Genomic DNA, 12393 nt, shown 5'->3' with positions numbered 1-12393 from the left:
TATGTACGTACGTACGTATGTACGTACGTACGTATGTCGCCACCGCCCAGCAAAAACTACTGGACCGATTTCGATGAAATTCGGTATGAGTAAGTTTAAGAGAATTTTGTCGAGAAACTAAGCTTTAAAAAAAACCTCTCAAAGGGGGGCCGAAATAGGGGCGTTATTTAGGGCCCATTTTTGCAAATTTTGACCGAAATGAATGAAATTCAACTCAAAGTAAGCTCATCGATAGGTAAATAAAAATACGGAATTTGACATTTCCAAATTCAAAATGGCGGCCACCATTGCCGACCGCCCACCCGACACATTTCCCTATCTATCTAAAAACTTGTTTAAGATAAGTTTAATTTGAAAAAGTCGTTATATAGCCTAAAGATGGGGCTATAAGAAGGATGTTATCGTTTTTCAGAAAAAGTTACGGGTTGCCTATATTTAAGGGGTATATTTTGACATAAATTTGAACTAGATTTTCTCAAAAATGGCTCCAAGGAATTTTTTTATTTTTTGATATCCTATCAGTAAATTAAATGACATTAGTCATATATCTTAACTCCCCATAGGAGAGGAGTTATGAATTTTTTATAAAAGAATATTCGAGTGCCCGTAACTTCCTTCTTAATAGAAACTAAAATTTGAAATTTTGCAGACATATATGGTACTTTATTATCTATTATCACAATAAATTTTACCAAAAATATGGCTTCCGGTTAAACCGGAAATGAATAAAAAATCTTAATTTTTTTGATACGCCCTGTATATTTTAACATATTTTGAAAGAATGCAAAATTACCTTTCCAATGACATAAAAATCATTGCTGTAGCTCAAAAACTCGAAAAGTTACGGTAAATAGAAATTTTGCTATAATCTTTTGTGTGTCCTCTCTCACGCGTTCATAGCAGAGCATTATTGTAGGGCAGTCAATGAGGGTATTTGGCTCCGAATTCCATCGTACTACATTGATGTACTTGATATTTTCACAGTAAGTAGGGAATAGCTCAAGAAACAAAATCTACCCTATATACTATGGCGCTTTTATCTTGGGGCGGTTCCCACTTCTTCAAGGGGGTGGAAAATTTGTTGGTCAAAATAAGCACGGAAGTGGCTAAAGAACCTATTTCTAAGCAAAAACAGGTCTATACTTTTTTTTGAGAACTCAATACTTTTTGAGTTATGCGTAGTTGAAAATTGGCCATTTTCATTGAAAAATGACACCTTGTCGGACGGATTTTTTGTGAATACCTTAAAAACTATGCATCGAACTAAAACACTATATAAAACATTTTTTAGATTATAAATAATAAAGAGATTCGTTCCTTCGTAAATGTTCTATTTATAATACAAAAAGAGTATGGTAGGTGAAAATAGTTTGTTTTTTGGTGCATGCTCAAATTGTTGTATTCAACTTGAAATAACAGAGGAACGGTAGGTTTTAGGTGTATAATGCTACCAACACCTTTTGTAGTGTTTGAAAAGGCCTTTAAAACGAGCACCGTTAAATGTCGGTTACTTACAAACTAAGCGAGATATGGTGCAAAAAAATATATGTCTAATGTACTTTAAGGAAAAATGAAAAGTATATACATTTAACTCCCCATCCACCATAATTTAAATGCATTGTTTTCCTTCTACAATACCTTTTAATATAGTGTTATTTCTACTTTCAAAAAGTTGAACGGGTTTAAAATGAATGATTTTTGTAAAAAATGTGATCAAATTATAGAATGAATTTTTAAATTTTCTTAAAAATCTTCCTTTTTCTCCATGTAATTCGAAAATAAAAATATTTCATCCCTGAGAAGTGGTGGGAACTTCCCCCATGATAAAAGCGCCATAGTATATAGGATAGACTTTGAATTAGGAGATTGGGCTACTCCCAAAATTTCATTAAAATCCATGCAGTAGGATAGAATTTGGAGATAATATCTTGTTCTTAATCTCGCGCATTGACTGGCGTAATCGAAATAGAATGAAATTCAAATATTGTAAACTATTAATTTCTCAGAAAAATGAACTTATTTGAAATGAAAGTATGACTATAATATTCTATTGAATTATGCAATAATCTACACATCTATAGTGTGTCTCCGAAATATGGCATCGAACATTTTCTCAAATGCAGGAATTAATGATGCGTAGAACCATAAAATACTTTTAAGTACAGTAGGTGTTTCTAAAATATCAAAATAACGAGTAACTTTGTTATTTTTATAGAATGCCAGTATCTAGTACCATAACGATAATTGATCGGTACGATAAAGTTCTCGGGCGGCCCTTCCGTCCAGCGTTTTGCATATAAAGTTAGGTGACAACTTCAATAATAATAATTGACTTATGCTCCTTCTCAAATATGCCCGGAACATTAATAAAAAAATTAAAATATTTAAAAATTAAAAACATCGATTTTTTTCTACTTTCTTTGCTTATAACTTTAAAACGATTCATTTTGGAACTAAGTGGTGCAGAAATAAAATAAAGATAATTAAATTTTGTATGATATACGACTGGTTAAAAATTTCTTAAGGTATTACCCTTTCTACAAAACAGCAATAAATACAAAATATGGGGGCAAAATAAATCTGTTTTTATTCAATGTTTTTCAACCACTTTGCACGTTGCACTTAGAACCTTCATAATTCGCTTAGAAAATTCTTACAACATACTTAAACCGTCCACCAAATTTCATTAAAATCGACCTAATAGATTTTGCATAATAATTTTGCAATCTAATTAAAAAAAAAAAAAGTTCAAATTTTTTTAAAACTTTCTGAACAAAAAGGAGAAAATTTAGAAATTTGCTAATTTTTTTTTTCATATAAAGAGGCTCTCTACCTATCTATTACACTTTACAGAATTAAAATCGGATTATTTAAGCGGCCTCAGCACTGTTTTAAAGTTATACACAATTTTTTCGCTTATAACCAAATACAGCGAGGAAGTTTGAGTTGGAATAAATTCATTTTCTCGAGAATGGGCGTGTCTGGAAATAAATCCCGAAACAGGTCGATTTTTATTTTTAAATTCTAATTTTTTGGTATATATATGATGATTTTTTTTTAATGAGAATAGGGGCCGTGTGATAGCTCATTCGAAAGGCTATTCAATTTTGTATTCACTAATATAAACATTAACATAATTATTTATACAGGGTGCCCAAAAAAATTTTTTAATTAAATTAATTGAGACAAAAAGAAAAATGTAGGTAATTTATTTAATGCAAAATACATTTTACTGTAGTCAGAAAACAGAAAAAATTTTAATTTGAAAAATGAACATTGCTCTTCGCTTAAATTAAATGTTCAAACTGTTAAGAGGCTGGTGGGTGGCAACTTTAATATTGAATTTAAGCGAAAAACAATAGCTATTTTTCAAATAAACATTTTTTCCTGTTTTAGGAAAACAGTAAAATGTATTTCGAATTAAATAAATTATATACATTCTTGTTTTTGTCCCAATTAATTTAATTAAAAAAAAAAAAGAATGTGTGTGTACTGTGTACGCATTTAAGAAGATATTCTTCTATTGTATAGGTAATTTAAACGAAGTAAATATACTTAACAGGTTATTTGTATTTTATTTAAAAATTAAACTAACTTTCTTATCTACCACTTTCAAAAAATTTTTATAAAAATAACGAAAAGTAAAAAAAAGTACGAATCGTCCAGGATTAGAACCCGCGACCTTCCGTGTGCTTCCGTTCTCTGTCCCACCGCTCTGCCAACTACGCCATCGAGCCACTTGAATTGACACGTAAGTTTCGGATATAATTACACAACACGGCGACAAACTGTAAAAATGTTATGCCTACATATTTTATTATTTTACTACAGGGAAACACAAATCCAAAAACACAAGAATTATAATAAATAAAACATTTCCTAAAACCACTAATATACTCTTTTAATGACTTATTTGCACGGTTACAGATACATACATACCTATCTTGAAAGATTAGCAATGAACTACATACTGTCAGAACTACATACTGTCAGTGTGCGCAGGCGCGTGGTTCATGTACAATTTTACCCTCAATCGATTCGCCGCTAAAGAAAAATATCTTCAAACATTTTTGGGAACACTGTATAAATAATTATGTTAATGTTTATATTAGTGAATAGAGAATTGAATAACCTTTCGAATGAGCTATAACACAACCCCTATTCTCATTTAAAAAATCGAGTACGTCATCACACCCAGATGGATGACGTCACTATTATGATATATATGCCAAAAAATTATAATTTAAAAATAAACATCGACCTGTTTCGGGGTTTATCTCCAGAGTCGCTCATTCTCGAGAAAATGAATTTATTCCAAACCGTATTTTTGAATAAATTTGATTTGATTCCAAACCAAACGTCCTCACTGTATTTGTTTATAAGCCAAAAAATTGTCTGTAACTTTAAAACAGTGTTGAGGCCGCTTTAATAATTCGATTTTAATTCTGTAAAAGTGTATTAGACGCCTCTTTATATGTAAAAAAATTAGCAAACCTCTAAATGGTCTAATTTTTGTTCAGAAAGCTTTTAAATAATTTGAACTTTTTTAAAAGAATTTAGATTGCAAAATTATGCAAAATATATTAGGTCGATTTTAATGAAATTTGGTGGATGGTTTAAGTATGTTGTAAGAATTTTCTAAGCGAATTATGAAGGTTCTAAGTGCAACCAAAGTGGCTGAAAAACATTGAATAAAAACAGGCTTTTTTGCCGCCTTATTTTGTATTTATTGCTATTTTGCAGGAAGGGTAATTATTTAAGACATTTTAATCCAGTCGTATATCATACAAAATTTAATTACCTTTATTTTATTTCTCTACGACTTTGTTCCAAAATGAATCATATTAAAGTTATAAGCAATGAAAACAAAAAAAAATCGATGTTTCTCGAAATTTTTAAATATTTTAATTTTTTTATTAATGTTCCCCGCATATTTGATAAGGATCATAAGTCAATTATAATTATTGACGTTGTCACCTAACTTTATCTGCAAAAATCCGAATGTCACCTCTCACATCCACTTCAAAACAGATCCGTCCTGGTCTATAACTAATTACGCTAAAGGGCCTAGCCGGGTAAGATGGTGAAAAGTGCCCCCAGCTCGATTTAAATTCCATATAGGCCAATTTTTAGCACATATAGAGGAACTCACTTTCTGAAATTTTTAGCTCCCTAAGTGGTCACGTGACCCCCCTAGAGCCTAATTAGGCTTTTTATGTTTTTATTTTTTATCTCAGGCGCATCAAGAGCTAGCCAAAAACTTTATTAAAAAAAGTTGTAAGTTCCAAAAAGATCTATAAGAAAAATTTTTTTTTTTAATTTTTTGGCGGGAAATTCGAATTTTTAGAACAATTTTAAACTTTTAAATGACTCTGAAAAAAAAACTAAGACACTCGTTTTTACGAAAATTAATTATAATGTGTATTTTTGCACAATCTTTCACCCTGAATTTTTTCAGACTTTTAAAATTGGTGAAACGTACCTTTAAAAATAAAGAACCGCATTTTTTCAGTTTTTTTTTTCGTATTTTGAAACAATTTTATACATATTTTTCAAAAAAGGTAACACTGTTACTAGAATAGGTAAAAAACTGAAAAATAATTGGGGTTTGCTTAATAAAAATTTTTTGTAAAGCCATCCATTTTCAAAATACAGGGCGTTGAAGAAAACAAAATTTTACACATTTTTTACGATTTTGCTGAAACTACTGGCAACATTGTAATAAAACTTGGCGGGATTTAAGAGCTGGTTATTGTGCATATTTTGACATACAATTAATGATTTGATATTCATCATTGGCTCGCATAGGGGTAATGGTCTGAACTTTTTAAAGAATAAAGATAGTACGCCACTGACATATTTCAAATTAACAATCGTTTTTTAATTTCTCGTTCAATTTGTGACAAAAAATGTATCTTCTTATTTTTTCATACGACGCGGCATTTTTATTAAAAAAATAAAAGATCTTAACCCTTACAAAGTATTCGAACTTCTAGTAGTTTCTACATCTACATACATAATAAACTCATATATCCATTATCAAAATTAATTCGAATACTTTGGAAGCGTTAAGATATTTTATTTTTTGCAGCAAAACAGCGCGTCGTATGAAAAAATGAGAAGATAGATTTTTTATTGCAAATTGAACGAGGAATTCAAAAATGATTGTTAATTTGAAATATGTCAGTGGCGTACTATCTTTTTTTCTTTGAAAAGTTCAGACCATTACCCCTATGCGCGCCAATGATGAATATTAAATCCTTAGTTGTATGTCAAAACATGCACAATAACTACTTCTTAAAACCCGCCAAGTTTTATTACAATGTTGCCAGTAGTTTCGGCAAAATCGTAAAAAATATGTAAAATTTTGTTTTCTTCAACGCCCTGTATCTTGAAAATGGATGGCGTTACAAAAAATTTTTATGAAGCAAATCCCAATTATTTTTCAGTTTTTTACCTATTCTAGTGACGGTGTTAAATTTTTTGAAAAATATGTATAAAATTGTATCAAAAAAACGAAAAAAAAACCGAAAAAATGCGGTTTTTTATTTTTAAAGGTACGTTTCACCAATTTTAAAAATCTGAAAAAATTCAGGGTGAAAGATTGTGCAAAAATACACATTATAATTAATTTTCGTAAAAACGAGTGTCTTTGTTTTTTTTTCAGATTTATTTAAAAGTTTAAAATTGTTCTAAAAATTCGAATTTCCCGCCAAAAAAATAAAAAAAAAATTTTCATATAGATCTTTTTAAAACTTACAACTTTTTTAAATAAAGTTTTTGGCTAGCTCTTAATGCGGCTGAGATAAAAAATAAAAACATAAAAAGCCTAATTAGGCTCTAGGGGGGTCACGTGACCACCTAGGGGGCTAAAAATTTCAGAAAGTGAGTTCCTCTATATGTGCTAAAAAGTGGCCTATATGGAATTTAGATTGGGTTGGGGGCACTTTTCACCATCTTACCCGGCTAGGCCCTTTGTTTTATTATTTTAGATATGTCTTTAGTATTTATACAGTTGTGCAAAGATTTACTCAAACTTCTTTTTTGTACTTATACCGGGTGGAAGAAAAGAAACGAGGTACAAATCTGAGTATACATCGGAATCGTATTGTAGTCTTATATTTTGTGAACATTTTGTTTTTTGAATGTGCCTGGGCCTAGATTCCGTGCACTGTAATCTACAGTCGCTTGATGTCGATGGCAATTGTCATGAAAATATTTGAATTTTTAGTTTTAATTCAAATATTTTCTTGTTTTACTAAGTGTCACTTCAGCATCAATTAGAGTATAACCTAGCAAAACTAGAAAATAATTCAATTAAAGCTATAAATTCAAATATTTTCATGACAATTGACATCGATAGAAGGCGACTGTAGATATCTACAGTGCACGGAATCCAGGCCCTGATATCTTTAGAAACAAAGAAAATAGACGGTTTTGTAGTTTAACATGCGTTTTAACCGAAACAAAAGTTTGAGACACCCTGTAGGAAGTAAAAGATAAAAAGGTGGTTTTACATCGATACTCGATACTATGTCGTAGTTTCAGATTTTGTGAATCTTTTATTTTTTTTTTAATTTCTCTGATATCTTTAATAACAAAGAAACTATTATAGTAGACGGTTTTACTCTTTAATATGTGTTTTAACTGACGACTGCGATACGTGAGGAGGCCATGTCTTATCATACCACTAAGATGAAATTATTTCCTATATACAGGGTGTAACAAAAATACAGGTCATAACTTAAATCACATATTCTGGGACCAAAAATAGTTCGAATGAACCTAACTTACCTTAGTACAAATATGCATATAAAAAAGTTATAGCCCTTTGAAGTTACAAAATGAAAATCGATTTTTTCGAATATATCGAAAACTATTAGAGATTTTTTATTGAAAATGGATATGCGGCATTCTTATGGCAGGAGCATCTTAAAGAAAAATTATATTGAAATTTGTGCTCCCCATAAAAATTTTATGGGGGTTTTGTTCCCTTAAACCCCCCCAAACTTTTCTGTACGTTCCAATTAAATTATAATTGTGGTACCATTAGTTAAATTCAATATTTGTAAAACTTTTTTGGCTCTCCGTATTTTTTCGATAAGGCAGTTTTTATCGAATTGCGGCTTCTTTTTTAATATGTTTACATAAAAATTGTATGGGGCTTTTGTTCTTTTAAACCTCCCAAATGTTTGTGTACGCTCCAATTAAACTATTACTGCGATACCATTAGTTAAACAAAATGTTTTTAAAACTTTTTTGCCTCTTTGTATTTTTTCGAGAAGGCAACTTTTATCGAGATATGGCTTCTTTTTTAATACGGTTCAAAATATACCTAAAAATGTAAATCATACATAAATTTTCATATTATTACCAAGTCTCCATAATCGTACTTAACCATATACAAATATGTGGTGGATTTGACAAATATTCAAAATATCTCGATAAAAACTGACTTTTCAAAAAAGTAATAAGAGCCAAAAAAGTTTTAAAAATATTGTGTTTAAGTAATGGTACTACAATAATAATTTAATTGGAACGTACACAAAAGTTTGGGGGGTTTAAAGGAACTAAACCCCCATAAAATTTTTATAGGGTGTCCAAATTTCACTATAATTTTTTCTTAAGATGCTACTGTCATAAGAATGCCATATGTCCATTTTCAATAAAAAATCTTTAATAGTTTTCGATACATTGGAAAAAATCGATTTTCATTTTGTAACTTCAAAGGGTTGTAACTTTTTTTATATGCACATTTGTACTAAGGTAAGTTAGGTTCAATCAAACTATTTTTGGTCCCAGAATATGTGATTAAATTTATGACCTGTATTTTCGTTACACCCTGTATAAAGCGAAAAGAAAAGAGTGTTCAAAGAAAAAAATATGTGTAATGTACCTGTCGCTATTTAAAGAGCCTCCACGTAGACACCAAATCCGTATTACTTTCAGGGAAATTCCACCCCAAAACATCACAGAGCCTTCATTAAACAATCTCGTCTCTCTTATATTGCGCTGTGCATACCGCTTACCTGGTCGACAAATAACTCTTATAGGTGTCGATAAGATGTTTACGTTAGGTATGTGCCTTTCTGTTTTTAAAGTTTTGTTAACTGTTATTTTTTAATGTTAATTTAGTTTTGTTTCAGTTAAAACACATGTTAAAGAGTAAAACCACCTATTTTGTTTGTTTCTAAAGATATCAGGGAGATTCAAAAATCTGAATGTTCACAAAACATAAGACTACAATACGATTTCGATGTATACTCAGCTTTGCCGCTCGTCCTCCCTACAGGGTATTTCAAACTTAACATAAGAAAAACATTTCTTTTCTTCCACCCGGTTTAAGTATAAAAAAGAAGTCTAAGTAAATCTTTGCACAACTGTGTAAATACTAAAGAAATATCTAAAATAATACTTAAAAAAGAATTAGAGGAATCGGTTAATCCGTTCACGAAAAAATCAACTATGAAAATGAGCATAAATTTTCTATATCCGTAACTTATGCCTCGCAGTGTATATTATAAGTGTTATGTTATAATAACATAACATATTTATATATTGTGTTATTAAATAGTTCAGATGGTAAAGTTTATTTCGAAGTGTTAATGTTCAAGTGCTTCGTAGTGTAACTAACTCATTCAATGACCGTTTTTAGCTGTGCATTTTGTTAGGTCATTTTGAACACTTTATGTAATTAAATATTTAAAATATTTTATTAAAAGTAGCTTTTAATTTTTTCAAAAATGTAATTTGTGTTTTTTTAACAATTAAAAACTACAAAAGTAGTTTTTTTAGTACAAAAGTGCAAAAATAGCAGTTTTAATTCTGTCAAAAATGTTGTAGGTATTTTGTGTGTTTTTTTTGTAAAATTTATTACTAATAAATAACTATTTCTTTCTTTATTTGCTACATTGTTACATTGATTACTGGCATGAACTATTTTAAATGGGAAATAAGCCACAATTTTACCCAACGCCCAAGTTGGGTGTCGTTGTCAAAATACAAAATAATACTAAATAAACAAAAATGTTGTTGATTAGTAAAAAATTCTTCTAATAGTTTATTTAATCTGACTCATTTATATCGGCAATTCACGCATGTTAAAGTAGAAGACTTTAAAATGATATTGCCAATATTGATGAGTTGCGTTCCGGAGACGACTTTACTAAAAGATAGTTCATTTGATTACATGAAATCAACCCCAACTCAAGAATATCCGCCACAAAAAATCATAGCATGTGATCTGTCTTTAAAAAGACAACCAAATGCAACGATGGCAGTAAAATTCTCGCGCTAGAGATTCCAAAGTAAATCACGAGGGAAAACCAGGAAAAAACCTCGTGATACTATCCCGACATCGTAAGTATTTGGGATTACATTTAGTTTACTCTCAAAACTAATATCAAATTCTGACTTTAATGTATATATGCTATTTTAAATTATAAATAATATTAATAATACATAGATATTATACAGGGTGGGGCATTAGTGTGACAAAGTCCAATTACTCGTTTGTCGTAAGAGATACGAAAAAAAGTTATTTAGGTAAAAGTTGGGGTAGACATAGTATCATATTTTAAAAATATTTTCAAATATACAGGGGCGTCCGTATTGACAGGGTGACACAAACTTATGTTTTTTTAAATGGAACACCCTGTATATTTTTACATTTTTGGATTCTCCTCGATGTTTCCTTTCTTAAAATATATGGTTTTGTAATATTATACGAGGTAGTTTAAAAGTTAATTAAGTTTTTTTGTTAATTTCGTAGCAAAATCTACACCCTGTATAATTGTAGTGATTTGACATCAAATTTTCTATTTACATTTAAACGATTTTTAGTATAGTCTACTACTGTTAATCATTAATAGTATAGCGAAATGTTTAATTTTAGTATACAGGGTGGGTCGAAACTCGGAATGAGTATTTTCTGAGTTTTCTTAAATGGAACACCCTGTATTTTAGTATTGTAATGAAGTTACATTTTATGGTACTTTTTTATTTCTTAAGCACTCCCTATACCTAAGTGCTTTAATTTGTAAGTTATTCGTCATTCTTTAAGCAAACATTAATTGCAACAAAAATTACGTAAAATTTCATTAGGTAGCCATGAAAATATCCAATCAAAAGTAATTTTTCGAAAAAAAAAATACATAATAATCTAGCCTGATCCTTAATTTATTAATATTGGATGAGATATCTAAATAGATTCGTAGTTAAGGTTGTTGGTGCTTAAAATATGAATCAAACATACAGAATTCTGCCTAGTTGGCTATGACACAAAATTTGCTTAAATATTTGACATTATGCTATTTATATAGTTCCAGTTGATTTGATACCATTACTAATATTAATTTTTCTAATGAGGAACGGATTAAAATGGCTTTGTGCTAGGAGAGTATAACAAAAATGAGCTACTTGCAATAAAAATTTATCATCAGCAATTCCCTGATAGACGACAACCAAAAAGAGTAACTTTTGAAAGTATACTAAAAGGGTTTCAACAGACTAGATACTTAGATTGTAAGAACGATTGTACTAATATGCAGATCCTCAGTGACACTAAGGATTACATTTAATTGCTGTTTTCTTCACTTACAATAGTTTTTATTCGAGCAGATTTATCATAATCTAAGTGATCAGTCCGTTGAAACCGTTCTAGTATATTTTTAAACGTTTCTCTTCTTAGTTGTCGTCTATCAGGGAATTTCTGATGAAAAATTCTTATTGCTAGTAGCACATTTTTGTTATATTCCACTAGCACCAAAATCTTATTAATCAGTTTCTCATAAGAAAAATACATATTAGTAATGATAACAAAGCAACTGGATCTATAAAAATAGTATAATGTCAAATTTTTAAGGAAATTTAGTGTCATAGCCGACTAGGTAGAATATTGTATGTTTTTATTAATATTTTGCGCACTAACAACCTTAACTACGAATTTATTTGGATATTTCATCCAATAGTACTAAATTAAGGATCAGACTAGATTATGATGTATTTTCTTTTCCAAAAATTATTTTTGATTAAATATTTTCACAGCCACCTAATAAAATTTCACGTAATTTTTCTTACAATTAATGTTTGGCTTAAAGAATCACGAATAACTTACAAATTAAAGCACTTAGGTATAGGGAATGCTTAAGAAATAAAAAAGTATCATAAAATATCATTTCATTACAATACTTAAATATAGGGTGTTCCATTTAAGGAAACTCAGAAAATACTCATTCCGAGTTTCGACCCACCCTGTATACTAAAATTAAACATTTCGCTATACTGTTATTGTTTAACAATAGTAGACTATATTAAAAATCGTTTGAACATAAAATAACAATTTTATGTCAAATCACTAAAATTCTACAGGGTGTAGATTTTGCTAAGAAATTA

At 29.7% G+C, this 12393-nt stretch overlaps 1 protein-coding gene across 7 annotated transcripts in view; it reads right to left on the bottom strand.

The window, feature by feature from the left end:
* The window catches only part of LOC126889482 (zinc finger protein 665-like), a 75273-nt gene that overhangs the window by 22892 nt on the left and 39988 nt on the right, over nt 1-12393 (bottom strand). The window lies entirely within an intron of this gene.

The sequence above is a fragment of the Diabrotica virgifera genome, chromosome 8 (genome assembly GCF_917563875.1).
Source record: "Diabrotica virgifera virgifera chromosome 8, PGI_DIABVI_V3a".
NCBI lineage: Eukaryota > Metazoa > Arthropoda > Insecta > Coleoptera > Chrysomelidae > Diabrotica > Diabrotica virgifera.
Note: the sequence above shows the minus strand (reverse complement) of the source record. Positions and strands in the feature narration are given on the sequence as shown.